At 44.3% G+C, this 15,958-nt stretch overlaps 1 protein-coding gene across 1 annotated transcript in view; it reads right to left on the bottom strand.

Annotated features, from left to right (window-relative positions):
* Positions 1 to 15,958, bottom strand: part of LOC138531359 (carcinoembryonic antigen-related cell adhesion molecule 6-like) — an 804,705-nt gene that overhangs the window by 122,371 nt on the left and 666,376 nt on the right. The gene's annotated exons all lie outside the window — the stretch shown is intronic.

Below are 15,958 nucleotides of genomic sequence, written 5' to 3'. Positions count from 1 at the left end.
TACTCTTTCACTTCCTGTGTGCCACTCCAATAGGCCAATGGGAACACCTCACGGCTGAAGAGACAACCTCGTGGGCTCTAACAGTTAGCCAGCCTTCCATGCCGAGACTTCCGACAGCACTTGTCACACTTTGCTGCGACTTCCCCACAAGCAGGTTTTTGTGCTGGGCTTCTCCTTCACTTCCTATGGGCCACCCCAATGGACCAATGGATACACACCAGGGCTGCAGAACCAATCTCCTCGGCTCCAGCAGTTAGACAGCCTCCCACACAGCGACTGCTAACTGCCTTACTGTAAGAATTCATCTAACTCCCATTTGGGCATAGGGCACCGCCATGACGTTGAAAGTACCTGAGGGAGAGGCCAGGCCCTGGGAAGCAACAGGGAGGAGCAGGCCCCACCCTTAAGACACCAAGTCAACAACAAGAGATGGTAAGGTACCATGGTTAAAAAAATAGTACTAAAGAGCTTAAATATAAAATGTATAGTTTTTCATGTATTTACATGTATAGGTTTATTCGTTCATATGCATATAGTTACTTATTTATGGATATACGACCTAGGTCATGCGGTCCTGCTCTTCACCTGAGCCACACTGTACACACTGCCCAGGCCTTTTCTTTTGTTGGGCCCACCCAGCAGGGCTCCGGGTGGGCCGTCATGGTGACAAGTCCCTTAGGAGTCCATGTTGCACAGGGCACGGATTCCTACGGCTGCACCTGGGTTAAGCTATCCAGCTAGTTAGCACTCCCGAAGCGCCGGGGGTCTGGTTGAGGCTAGGGCTCCTTAAGAAAACATCTGACCCTGGCCCTGGCCCCTGTCCCTCTCCTTCTCCCCCACAACCGTTATTTCAACCGTTTAGTTTAGAACTCCTAGTTCTCTCTCTTGCTGAATGCACTCCTGGGGCAGGGGAGACCTGACCATTGTCCTTTCTTCAAACAACAAATCATCCAGACCCAAGGCGGGGCTGGATGGTTTAGTCAGCTGTATAGACCACGTAAGTCCTTACAGTATAACACAGCACAACAAGTATTCACCTTAAATACACTATTTTCACACTCTTATGTCTGTTATTTTATTCACTTTTCCTCCGAGTCCTACCAAAGCAGCCTCTTAGCTGGGCCCTAATTGGGCCTTGACTCATATATCCATTTCAGTGGAGTTCCTCAGATGCCAAGGTCCTCCAGAGTCTGAAGGAGAGAGTAGTGGCCAACAGTGTAAAACGCTGCAGCGAGGTCAAATAAGATAAGGATGGAAAATAATTTAAGGTGGTAATTAGAGATTAGGAAGCTAGACACATGAGTGACAGTGGTTTCAGTGGAATTTCGGCTGCAGAATCCAGAGGTCTCTAATGATGCTAGCATCTACATAGAAGGACAATACATTCAATGGGCCTCATTACACGGTAGGCGGTAACCATGGCGCTATTAGCGCCATGGTTGCCGCCGGTACCGTACCGAGTCCGCCTTGGTGGATGGCGGAATTACCGCCCTACTCCAAGGTGAGCGAGGGCGGTAATTCCCCAATCCCCATTTACCCTTCCCCATTCCCATTTTTGCCCCATAGGGCATAATGGGAATGGGGAAGGTGCTAATTACGGTACCGCAAATTGCGGTACCGTAATTAGCTCTGAGGTCCCTTTGCGGGTCCCGTCCTTAACGCCTGGAAAAACCAGGCATTAAGGGAGGAACCGCAAAGGGACCTCGTAGTAAGGCGGTAAGGGTTTACCGGTACCGGTGCCCTTACCGGTAAACCCTTACCGCCTACAGTGTAATGAGGCCAATGTCTCTAGGGTAGAAGGGAAACTGACCGATAGTTGGCTGGATTGTCAGGATCAACTGATGGCTTTGTGAGGATCTGAATGACAATGGACACCTTGAAGCAGTCTAGAAGTACAACAAAACAAAGAAACGGGCCAAAGAGAGAGAAAAGATAGGTACAAGTGAGAGGTGTTTGCTCCTTGACTGTTTGGGGGGAAATGGCTCAGTGGTAGCTAAGGAAGGGTAGGCAGTCTGGGTAATTGCATCAAGTTCTGAAGGTTCAGTAAGGGGAAATGAGGTTAGGTAGGAGGTGGTGGGGAATGAAAGACGTGAGGAGAATGAAGCTAGAAGGGGGAGAGAAAGGAGGGTGGTAAGTGTGGACTGGATTTTGTCAATTTACGAGGCGAGGTAGTCTGCAAAGTCATTAGCAGAGAAGGAGGAATAAACAAACATGGAGCAAGTAAGAGAATAGGCCTCATTACGAGGTATGCCGGTAAGGCAAAAACGATGCCGGTGTGGTAATACTGGCATCGTTGACCGTCCCGTTGCATTCAGACCCGCAAACCCGGTATTAGCGGCACTCTAAACAACGGTGCATGCGCCCCTTCAGGAAGCAAATACCGGCATGCCGGTAATAGGGGGTAATTCCAACCCACCCATACATGCAAATACCGGCATTGCGAAGCCGATAATCATGGCCTGCACGATGCTGGCCATACAGTCATCGTGGACCACCCGCAAACAGCAAGGATAAAAGGCAGCTGCCACAGGTGCACACAATCCCCACAGGTGGAGTCAATGGAGGCAGTGCCAGTATAAACTGAGCACACCCACACACCACAACCCTCCTCCCCACAGGTGTAGGCAATGTAGAGTGGCCCAGTACAAAAGGAGCACACCTACACACCACACCCCTTCCTACACCAAAATGCTACCACTAGCAGTTGCAATCATGGCACTGGAGGACATGCCTATACTGCAACAACTACAGCAACAACAGCAACAACTACAGCATCAAGAACAGGCTGCACAGAGGAGACGCAGGAGGAGAAGGAGGGTGAGGCAGGCCCACCACCAGCGCAGCCACCAGTGCCTCGTAGGCAGCCACCAATCCCTCGCACTAGACCCAGCCCATTCAAACTAACCCCTGAGCAGATCCACACCCTATCCCGGTTGGACCGTGACACCATCACCACCATAGTGGACATGATACAGAACGACATTGCCAGCCACATAGAAATATGCACTGCCATCCCCCCACTACTAAAGGTGGTGTCTGTGCTACACTTCCTGTCCACAGGCACCTACCAACACACAGTGGGCCAGCTGCATGGCATTTCACAACCACTATTCTCATGCATGCTGAACCAAGTGCTGGATGCCCTCCTGAAGCACACAAGCACCCATATATCCCTACCACGGACTGGCCAGGAGATACCCGAAACCAAAGTAGGCTTCCATGCACTGGCAGGCATGCCCAATTGTGTCTACTGCAATCGCAAGCAATACCACTCCATCAATGTGCAAATGGTATGTGACTCCAGCAAGATCATCACCCATTGCTGCGCCCGATTTCCTGGATCCACACATGATGCCATGGTACTGCGCAACTCAACGCTACCCCGTCACATGGAGCGACATGCTGGACCACGTGCCTGGCTGCTCAGTGAGTTGCACAACAAGCCCATGGCCATACTGTGGGGTACTGATGTGTGCGGATGCAGAAGGGGGGTGGGCTACTGCACCTGGGTGGGGAAGGGGGGGGGATAGTGCACCTGGGTTGCACTAGCCAGTGAGTGGAGAATGCATGAAGAGCTAAACACTCCTCCCCTAAACCAGCAAAACCGAGCACAACACATCACTGGGCCACTTATCACAAATATTGCAGATGGATGACAACAAGTAAGAAGCACAACCAGAGCACCATCCTGATGGCAAGCAATGCAGGAATGAATAGGATGGCAACTGTGGCAAAGCAGCGAGAGTGACCATGCATATTAAAGAATATACAGCATGATTTGGAGCACTAACATGTGCGCACTACCAAAGCACATCTGCCAGTGCATGCATGATTACACCCAGCATCATCTATTGAACCCCATCCAGTGTACCACAACTCATTACAGTATACATTGCATCTAGGTGACTATTTTGTACACGTACAGGGACATGTGCATGCCCACACCAAGTAGCTGCTGCCATGACTGTGCTCCCTGAAGGTGGCAGTTCTGTGTGACACACACCTATTTGTATCTGCTTGCAGGTGATGGAGGATATCCCTTGAGGCCGTGGCTACTTACCCCTGTGCGGAACCCGTAGAACAGCCATGAAGAGGAGTACAATCGTGTGCACACTCGTACCTGTGTTGTGATTGAGCAGGCCTTTGGCCTGCTGAAGGCGCGGTTCCTCTGCCTAAGCAGGTCTGGTGGGGCACTCCTATATAGGCCTGAGAAGGTGGCACAGATCACCATGGCCTGTGTCATGCTGCACAACATGTGCGTCCGAAGGAATGTACCACTGCCACCTGACATTGACATGCATGGGCTGGGTGAGGATGAAGGGGATGGAGCCGGAGGCGAAGGAGCCCCCCTGCCAGTACGTGATGCATGGGATCGCCATGCTGTACGCCAAGCAGTAATTGATGAATACTTTTGAAACGCATGGACAATGTAAGTCATGTGTCTGCGACACACTGAATCTGGACATGCACACTTTTTTGTTCGAATTGCCCCACTGTACACCATCACACAATAAATGTACATGTACGAAAAGAACGATGTCCAGCCAATGATTTGCTTGCACACAACGGTGTATTTTCAGCAGACGTGATATGGTGAACATAATCCCCTCACAACCCCAGTAAACTCCCTCTCCTACGCCACAAACCCCAGAAATACCCCAGTAAACTCCCTCTCCCACCCCACAGAACCTAAACGTCCCCATATGTCCAACCAACAGTGGTCCCTTCACCAATGTACATTTTCAAAATGTCGTTGCCTGTCCAGTTATTTCTTGGCAATTTTTGGATCCGGGGGTGCCATGGTCAAGCGCTGTGCACCTCTCCGCGTCAACCGCACAGGGCTCGATTGGGCCGAGGTGGAAGGGGTTGTTGCAGAGGAGATGTCAATGGTCAGTTCCATGGCTGGCCCAAGGTGTGGGCGCTGCATTTGTGGCAGATTTGCAAGAAGGGCCTGTGTAAGTGACCCCATACGCTCCCTAAAGGCACATGTCGATGCCTCCACAGCAGCAGTATTGGCTGCAATGGGCGTGGAAATGGCCCTCATGGCCTCATTCCCATTGTTTACTTATGCCGCATGAGTTCCAGCATGGAGTCTTGTCGGGCCTCAACCCTTGCAAGGCGAGCCTCGAAAGAGTCGTAGGTTGCAGGAGTACTGGTGGCCAGGGTGGTGGCTGGCAGGGTGGTGGCTGGCAGGGTGGTGGCTGGCAGGGTGGTGGCTGGCACCTGCGTGTGGCCCACGTCCAGGGCATTGTCCTCCTCAAACATGGCAATGTCAGAGTCTCCTAGGTCCGAGTCATGGAGGCACGGGTCATCCATGTTCTCAGAGTCTATAGGGGGGGGGCTGGTAATGTGGCTTGGGCTGGGTGTTCCGGACATGATGTCAGCCTCATTATCCACCTCTGTAGACACAACGTCTGCGGTGGCTGGCGGGGCATCAATGGAAACGCCTCCCACTGTTGTGGGTGGCTGCTGCTGTTCTGTGCTGCCGGTGTCCCCTGCAGGGTTACTGCCTTGCGTGGTACACTGGCTGTTGCTGTGGGCAGTTTCTTGGGCTGGGGGGTGGCAGTGGCCCTGGTCCCTTGGCCTGCAGTGGATGTAATTGCACCCCTGTCCTGCATTCCTTCTTCCTCATCGGTGCCTGGGGGATAGAAGAGATGCAGGTCATCAGTGATGTTGTCAAATGGCAGCTATGATGTATTGCGGTGTGATGTGTTCATACATTCAGGCATCATTTCAGGGCTGTGGCATTTGGTGTTCTGAGGGGGAATGTGGGAAATCAATGCATGGCTGGTGGCATGGCATTGTTTTGGTGTCTGTGTGGTGAGTTCCATGGGCATGGTTGGGTCATGTAGCACCTCTGTTGGGATTGGGATTGGCACTCAGCATGCGTGTGGTGCAGGGTGTGGCACACATTCTTGAATGGATATGTTGATGTAGCCTAGGGACATGCATTGCCTTGCCTAGTCTCACTTCCACATCACTTGTGCCACATCATGGTTTAGTCTACATGGATGTGATGGTTCACTCACCTTCCTCTGTGGATGATGCAGCGCCAACCTCCTGGTCTCCAATTCCCTCGATTGATTCAGGGTCGATGAAGGAACTTGCAGCCCCCTCCCATGCTGTCAACTTCACAGGTGAGTGTGGGCCCCCACCTGTCGCCATTGCGGCCCTCCTGTTCTCCGCCAGGATCTTCCTCACCCGGAGGCGGAGGTCGTCCCACCGCTTCCGGCAGTCATGCACACTCCTTGGGGTGCTCCTCACGGCCGACACCCTCTGTGCGACCTCCTGCCAGACTTCTTTTTATCTTGTTTGGGCCGCATGCTTCAGGTCAGTGCTTCTGATCGTATCTGCATGTTGTGCAAGGGTGTTGCCAAGCCTGGTGAGTTCTGCGTCTGAAAAACGCTGCTTTCTCTTCCTTTGGGTCGACTTCTTGGTAGCCTTAGGCATCCTGCTTCTGTTGTGGCACACAACAACACGAAAGAAGTGGTGGTTATGGAGGATGGCAATGGATTGTGTTTTAAAGATGGCCGCCGGCCATTTCCCGTTCCTGCGCGATGACGTAATTTCCGGGTCCTGATTTTGCGAACACAGTAATACTGTGCCGGTATTACCGTGCCGGTATATAGGGGTAGTTATGAGGCGGTTACGCAATGGGCGGCACCCGCAATGCCGGTATAGGGGGGTTGGTGGCCCTTTTCCGGCATGGCGGGTTTGCCACTACCGGCGAGGCGGGAACATGCACTCATAATCACCCGCGGGTTCATACGAGCACGGACCCGCTCATTCCGGTATGCCGGTAATGAACCCGGTTTTAACGGGCAACTCGTAATGAGGCCCAATATCTTGAAGGGAGGGAAAGGTCTCACAGTAATTGTGAAGGTAGCAATGTAAGCATGATTGGAGGATAATGAGACTTGGAAATGGAGAACCGTGATGTGCAGACAGGCAAGATATAGTGGTAAAAAGCAATTTAGAGAGTACATCTTACAAAGGAGATAATCAGGAAGCAACCTTTGGAAAGGCACAACCAGGAAATAACTTTAGGGTTCAGGGCCACTGGTGATGAAAATGAAGACAAAACAAGATGTGCTACTTACTCTTAAATGAACACTGGCTGTGATGATATTAAATAATCTGGGCCCGGAGTTGGCCCTAGGACTGATCAGGCCATAATACCTTCAAGCAAGTCATACCCTATGATTACACCACCAGGCAGTGCAATACCTATAAGCAGGCAGTAAGTGCAGGTCAGATTGGGTTGGAGCAAATAATCTTCTGCCTACCCGATTGATCCAAAGTGACAGAGTAAGGTGATGCTAGTCAAAATGTGAGGTGGGTAAGCTGTCTGATGAGTATGGGAGCACAACTCCTGGAGTAAGTGCAGTCACAGATGGTTCGCCAGTGGTTCCTCGAACTGCAATGCCCAGCACAGTCTGTGATGTAGCTCTCAGAGGTGGCAGCAGTAAGTCTATTGTCATGTGAGGTGGGGCCATCCAGCATTGGGCCTGCATGATTCCCTGATGGATCCAATGGGATATAGTTGGGCACTGTGGGTCAAGCAGACTCACAAGGCTGCTAGATGAGTGTGGGGGTCCATCTCCCGGCAGAGAGCAAGCACAACCATGGAATGTAAGTTAGGGTGTAGTGGGTCTGCATCGGCCAACACAGTATGAGGTTTTATCCTATTTGAGGTGCACTGAGATTCAGTTTCGTAGAGTACAACCTGTGCACCTTTCTCACAACTAAAGGATATCCTTTAGAGATACCTTTCTCACAATCAAATCAGTATCATTTGGAAATTAGTATTACAGTACCAACGATAGCATTTGTGTTTGAGACAGGTTTTATTAATTTCTTTGGGCATGAGGAAAAATGTGAATATGATTTAAAGCAGCAGTGCTAGCATATGTTGTTGAGACAGGTATCACTATTTTCCTTGGGCAAAAGCAGAAAGTAAATAGGTTCTATAATTGCAATGGTAGCATATATTGCTGAGACAATCATAATGTTCATGTGTTTCAATCAGCATTAAAGGGGAACTGTGCTGGCATATATTCCTGAGAGAGTCTCCTGATGTTCGTTTGGCACAATTAGCATGAAACAGCAGTCTATCCGGGAAACAAACCGAATAGTTTTGTTTGGGACAAGCAACCTGAAAATGTTTTTTATTGAAGTAATGCTGGCATATATTTCCCATCTTGTTCAGGAGATTGTGCTGCTGGTGCTTCCACACATCACCAAGTAAAATGTAATATTTTGGGGGCTTTGGTTTATCCCAACACTTATGCATTTAAAACAAAACCTGCATAAATATGCAATTCTGTCTTGAAATGGTTTACTATAAACCTTCCAAATGATGCAATGTTGCTTTGCTAATTAAGCGGCTAAATATGTTAAATAAGTGGAAAGTTTAAAATTAATCTCAATCACTGTTATTCCTATGGACAACCTTCTGCCTAACAATGTTTTTGCAAGTCTGCAACATTGCAGAAAGGGACAAGCGATATTCAAACCTATTGTTACTGCTACCAGGAGCAGTCCAGCCTAACCTGCTAGGCCACATCTAATCTGCAATGAAACAAGGAACACCAGACATGCTTCAGCCTTGTTGAACACGGTATAGCTTGGTTTCCTATGGTGCAACGGACAAGGGGCCCACATTCTAGCATACCCTCTCTCAATTAAGGAGAGAAACTATAAAAAAAACAATTTGATGGGTGGAATGTTGTCAATTAATATCAATGTACTCACTTCGTGGACCTTCTGTATTCATGTAAATTGCACTTATGAATTACAAATAATTGTTGTGAAATCAATATAAATTTTATGTTTAATGATATTTGCAATAATTGTGAAAGAGTCAAAAAGCTTACATTTTAACTCTACTTTTTAAATTAATCTGAATTGATCTCAACCACTGGAATTGCTGTGGGCAACATTAAAGACAATGAGCCTCATTATGAGTATGGCGGTACAGTAACAACGGCACCGGTACTGCAATGTATGGGGGAACTGATTGATGAGTCTCAGGTAGGTTTTACTCCAGGACAGTTTGGGTATGACAATATAAGGACTGTGTTGAACGTGATTGGGGTACATTATGGAAAGTAGTCAAATGGAATGATAGGTATTTTGACGGTGGAAAAGCCTTTGATAGGGTTAATTGGAAATGTATGGAATGCACATTGTTGAAAATGGGATTTGGACCAGTGTTTATGAAGATGATTGAGTGTATTCATCATGATGTTAAGGCTCAGGTATTGGTTAATGGTTGATCTTGATTTCCTTCATCTAAAGGTACACAACAAGGATGCCCATTGTCACTGTTTTTGTTTAATTTGGCACTGGAGCCTCTAGCTGTGTACATCAGGCAATGTGAAATGATTAAAAGAATTAGTGTTGGGAATACTGAGGTAAAAATGTTGTCTTATGCGGATGATATGCTGCTTTTACTGTCAAACCCGGAAGTATGTGGACCTATATTAAAAGAAAGTTTGAGGAGTTGGGCAAATTATCAGGACACAAAGTAAATTGGGATTTTTCCATTATCTAGGACATGTGATAAAGAAAAATGTAGAATCTTGGAATTGTAGATGGTCGCCCGGGGGTGTAACATATTTAGGTATACATATTATAGGAGATTTAAATAAAATAATGCAATGCAATCTAGACCAATTAATAACCAAAATATCATTGATAACTAAATGGTGGGAAAAATTGAATTTGAATCTGTGGACAAAAATTAATGCAATCAAAATGGTTCTGTTGCCTAAGCTGTTGTATGTTACTCAATCAGTCCCGCTACTGATCTATAAAAAGCAGTTGTTGAAGATTGATAAGCTATTTCAATCCTTTTTGTGGGGAATTGGCAAAAAAACATGTGTTCCAAAGTACATACTGATGCAAAAAACTGAAGAGGGCGGATTTTGTTATCCGGATCTAGTGAAATATTACAAAGCCTTTCTTCTTACGAAGAGTTCATATTATTTTAGAGAAGGAAGCACTAAAGAGCCAATCTGGCTAAGTATCGAAAGAGAGATGTGTGCACTGTATAATCTAGAAAATCTTTATAGTATGGAAGAACTGTCTAATAAAAGGCTGAAGTTACAACCAATAGTGACAATCAGACAGGTCTTGGGAGTATGGTTTAGGGAAAATGGCCAGAGTTACAGTTTCAGCCTAGATGCATCTATTTGGCATAATGAGACATTACAACTTAATAATAGATGTCTGAGCAGGAAGAGCTGGATTAATATACTGGATGGAACAGGCTGTTGCGTTTTGAGGAGTTACAAAGTAAATATGATTTAGGACGAAGAAAGATGAGTAAATATTTGCATTTGGTTTCCCTAATCAATCAATGGAGAGATATGGCAGATGGCTCACTTGGAATAAAACCAGAAATTAGTAAATTATTGGTTGGACAAGAGTACAGTATGCAGACTTACTTGCATTTCATGGCCATGGATGTAGGGCATCTTATAGCTTGGAATGGATTAAAGGAGGCTTGGTCAAATTATGTCAATATGGTCATTTCCGAAAATGACAGGGAAATGTACTAAGGGTGAGTATGAATTCGGGGAAAGATATGAACTTGCGTCAGATTAGACAGAAAATTATTGGAAGAATATACTGGACACCAGTTAAGATGTTTAAATTGAAGCTGGGAGTAGATGAGTTGTGCTGGAGCTGTGATACTGATAGAGGTACTCTTATACATCTATTATGGGACTACCCGAGAGTAAACGTTTTTTGGAAGGATATAGTTGATACAATTGATTTCATTTTTAGAATAAGTTTGCAAAGATCTGCGGCAAACATAATCTTGCTTTTACATAACGAAAGATGTGTGAGCACTAGGAAACACAATTTCTAGACTGACAGGGCCAGGATGGTAGGGATTAAGCTGATCCTTAGGATCTGGAAGACGAGGAAGAAACCTAATATTGAAGATTGGTTGGTGGAATTACAGGTTCTATCAAAGTATGATATGGTCTCATTGAAGAATAAGGGTAAAGAAGAAGATTACTTAGCGTTATGGGGATCGTTTGAAGCCCTTTATGATTGATATAGTAGAGAGATTGTGAAAAGCGGGTAAGGTAGATGCGGGAGAAATCAAGTATACTCCCTTTCCCCTCCCCCTTTTTCTTTTCTTTTCTTTTCTTTTTTCTTTTTTCTCTTTTTCTCTCCCCTTGTTGTCTTTTGTGGTGTTTTGTGTTCCTTTGGTAATGTTTTACTATTTTATGTTTCACATGGGGTGGTTATGTTAATGAAGTATATGTTGTGAGATGTTAGAAACTGTTGAATATTGAATGCTTATTGTACATTTTTTATTGGATTTATGTGAAGTTGTTAAGATTTGCTGAAAATCTAATAAAGAGATCTTATTAAAAAAAAGTATGGAAATAATGTTCTTATTATGTGGTAGGTGGGACATCACAATTGATTATTACAACTCAGTTGTGATGTCACAATGCCTCCTGCTTCAGCCAGCAGAGAGAATTTCAGCTGTCACTGCAGCACTTAATTAAAGCCACGAAAAACTTTTAAAATTCCTTGCTTGCAGAGTAGTTTTCTGTGACACATAGCAGCCGGTAATTGACGAGGAACTCTTTATGGTAGATTGTTTAATGTGTACACTGCTGGAGCTTGACTCATGGGAGCAAGAATCTGCATGTTATTACTTATTTTAAAGAACAAAATGAATGTTTTATTCAATATATTTTATTGAACTGATTGAACTATGTTTCTGCAACACATTGGGGGCTGCATTGGGAGCTGCATTATTGCTTTTTAAAATCCAAACAGAATCTATATTGATCAGCAAATGAAAGATCTCTTACATTATATTAAGCAAGAGACGAGGTGTTAATGGGAGTGATAGTGTGTGGCCATGTATTATTAGGAATAGAAAACCCCCTACCATACACAAAAAGGACATCGCAAGTAACCTAGGAGTTCTGTGATCTTATAAAGAATCTCGGCCTTCGGCCTCGTTCCTCTATTTGGTAAAGTAACTCTCCAGTGACTTGCAATATCCTTATAATGCATGGCAGGGGTACATTATACGATATATACCATTCCGAAAGACTTATATCCCATGAACGTGTGAGATTCCAGTTACCCCCTAAATCTAACTAAGCAATAATACAATTTTCTGAAAATGGTTGGTTCAACGCACAGCACCAGGGCACAGCTAGTCAGATGATCTGTCAGATTGTAGGGTTAGTCGCTGGTGGAACCACCAAATAACAATCTGCATACCAAAAGGAGTGGCAATTTTGCTACAGAGGCTCTGAGCCCAATCTTCGATATGTACGGCAGAATGTCTATAAACATTGAGGCGGTGTACGCCAATTGAATCGGAACGAGTTAAAATTCACAGAATTCATTAGAAGACTGTCAGTCAACTCTCGTGAAATCTCTATGCTAGATGTGATATCAGAGCAATCATTAGAACCTCCTTTGACTTGGTTTGGTGCCCACTATCTTAAATCCTGATATGTTATGTGGTATTATCCAGTGTTCTAGCACACCACAGCCATTTTCATGTCTCTCAGTGTTGATATTGCATCAATTTTTAAGAAACCCAATGCTGATTATCTGAATGCATCCAGTAAGCAGCAAACCATTTCCTCTCTGCTTTCCCCAAGTAGTACTTATCATCATCATCTGAGACGTCACAGTTCAGTCACATTTTCATGTGTCATATGGCCCTTCTTGATACGTTTCATGAATGCGTCTGCCAATGACAAAGTGCTCAGACCGCATTATTTTCAGTATATTGGACACAGTGGCTTACTGATTGTGACTAAATATTGTACGCTTACACAAGATTAATGATATTTTGACTAGGGTCCTTAGACCTTTTAATTTATTATCAGCACAACAAAAAATGTGTAAAACAGTGTCAATTGAAACATGACAAAGGATATGCCCACGTTGATCTGCAGGACCGCCTCCTTACCTACGATTGGGCATACAACAACAGCAGCTGGCTCATCTGCCCATTTCAAATATACGATGAATAGCAAACAATTTTGGAGGCTCCAGTCTGTCTGGAAGATCAACAAAGTCTACCAATGTTTTTTTTTTCCATGTTGGTGAAAGCCCTTCTGCATGTGGCATTTTCTCCAAAGATTTCATCCTCCGCTGATGACCAATCAACACTCTTGACCCTGAGAAAAGCCGTCTTCCATATCTCATAGATTATATTTGTGTGGGACATAAAATAAATGAGGGAGTTGCTATCAAAATGAGTTTCACATTGGATGACCCATGGTAGATGTATTGCAATATGAAGCGGAAGACATTTTCTCACACATCGATAGAAACCTGTATGTGTAAACCTGGATAGAATGAGTCTGAAGCTCTTTGTGTTACCCGATAATTCTATATTACACACTGCTGCTGCTTGTGCTTTAATTCTGTCAACTTCTAGAGAAACCCACATATTTGACCAGGGGATGATTGAAACGTTCTCTTGTACAAAACACTGGAGTCTACTTTGACTTTGGTTTCAGGGCATGTTATAGCAGAACACAATCACAGTCTTTATATCTTTTGACTTTTTCTTAACCATCTAAAAAAGTAGAAAATTGAATTCAGATCAGAGACTTGGAGAATGCATAATGCTGATGGACTGACGCTGGACTGAATTTCTGTTCTCCCCACATAAACCAACATGCAGTTGCATTTTCTTTCAACATGGCCTTTCAATACAAAGCAGGTCATGACAACCATCTTGCTCTTATTTTTCTTTTTTTTCTTTCTTTTTTATTAGTTTAAATTGCAATTGGCTAATTAAAACATTATACACAATAACATATAACAACTGTGCAAAATATTCAATACACAAATAACACTCTCATTGTGAAAGATACATCAATACAATAAAATAAAATGGGATAAGATGAGATGAAGCACATCATTAAAATCCAACAATAAAGCTCTCATAGGACTCATCCCCATTAGTCACCGATAAAAAGTTTTCATAATATTTCAAGGGACAGTTTACCTGAGGTGAACATTATTCCATCCGTTATACATACAGAGCATATTTACTTATGAACATAAATTACATTAAGAAATTGCTCTCTCCCATATATAAAAAGCTGCACCAACATATACGAGAGTTCCCGCCCCATATATGGTTTACCAAAACTGGTCACTCTTTATCATTCTTAGATCACTTACAAGTTTCCCATATCCTTTGTGGTACCATTCTTGTAACTTTACACACTTGTTGAGTATGTGTCTAATAGGTTCTACCTCCATGTTACAATGCCTGCACAGCCTTTCTTCCCGGGGTATCCCTGACCAGGGTCCCATATATTCTTGACAAAGTAGGAGGTTGAATCAAAGGAGCATAATGAATCTCACCAACTTTCTGTTACCAGTTTTTAATAGGTAGCATCTTGGTGTTGCAGGTTTCAGCCCTTGCATAGCATATATGCCATATTGTTTCTTACTATAGAGATATGACTGACTTTTACACAAATCCCAAACTCCTGCTTTCTTTTTGAGGTGTTTAAATGTCATAATAACTTCCTCTTTCTCAGTGGGCAATCTTATACCTAATTCATCTAAAAGAGAGGCTGCTATATCTTTTAGGCCTGGCATGAAGGTATTCAATTTTTCTTTCTCATTCATGTTCTTACCAATGAGGCTCATAAGTATCTCTTCCTCTCCTTCACACAACGCTATCTTTATGTAGAGTTTACAGCACCAAATTTTCCACAGGGTTTCAAGCAAGCTTTCAACAGCTCCTTATTACGAGAACTAATACTAGAACACTAAGATCTAATAACCAGCACTTGTTACTTGTGCCGAAATGCCGAACTGTTAAAGTGGCCAACTCAGCCTTTTTCTCCATTGGGCTTAAGGTCTGGAATGCTCGCCCACTGGATATGAGATGCATTGAGTCAGTTGAGATTTTTAAGAAAAGGTTGAAGACTCACCTTTTTAATTAACTTATTCATATCTTTTACCTGATGATTGTAATCTCTGATTTTAGCACCCAATTATGTATTTTCTGATGATCTCTGTTGTTTGTTGTCTATGTCTTGTAGCGCCCTCACGCCCTAGGGTCCATGGCTGTGCTATACAAATGTAATAAAGTAAAGTAAAAAGTGAAAGGTTTACCCCAATCCGCATCGTATAGCCTTTATCAGGGTGGATCCAGGGAGGCCTAACAAGGGTTTCCACAGTTTACCTTCGAGTTTTCCTTACTCTTATTTGTGACACAGAAAACCTTGATCTCAGCATTCCAAACCAACAGCTCAGTTCTCCAAACCGTTGGGTCACCAGACCAATGCTTTTTTCATGCATAAGAACAAGGAACACTTTGGTTGTCTCAAATCTATGCTAAACTATTCAAATACCAGCCACTCCTCATCACAAATAGGCCACTCTACACTTCGGACTTCTATATGATGAGTTCCAGTAAAAAAAAGCAAATACATGCTAAAACAGACAGTCATATTAATCACAAAAAGCATCACTGTCTCTGCTTATATGCATAAATAATCCAAGAACTATGGCTTGTTTGCAGGACCTAAGAGACTAAGCACCCTAATTCCATGTCCTCCAGACCTAGCAACATTGCATGCAATTACATCTGAGATCGAGGACTCCAGTATTCCTCACAGCTTAGTTCACCAAACTCCCAAAACGTGGCAGCTGAACTCCCAACATTATCAACATACATCATGCAATTGCTTTTAGGATGCCAGATTGTAATATTGTATGTATTTGCATTTTGCACAGAACCACATTCATGCATATCCTTCTGACACATGATCCAGCCAGCTTGATCAATTGTACGTCCAAAGTGGATGTTGCCAACGTGTTTGTCTTCCCACAGCTTAACCATTCATGTTTTCCCTTAGAAAATGCCTAAGAGAAACATAGTTCCAGTTCACTCAAGCCAGGACTTCCTTTAAACCCCTTCAGA

The sequence above is a fragment of the Ambystoma mexicanum genome, chromosome 1q (genome assembly GCF_040938575.1).
Source record: "Ambystoma mexicanum isolate Mex_15411 chromosome 1q, UKY_AmexF1_1, whole genome shotgun sequence".
Classification (NCBI taxonomy): domain Eukaryota; kingdom Metazoa; phylum Chordata; class Amphibia; order Caudata; family Ambystomatidae; genus Ambystoma; species Ambystoma mexicanum.
Note: the sequence above shows the minus strand (reverse complement) of the source record. Positions and strands in the feature narration are given on the sequence as shown.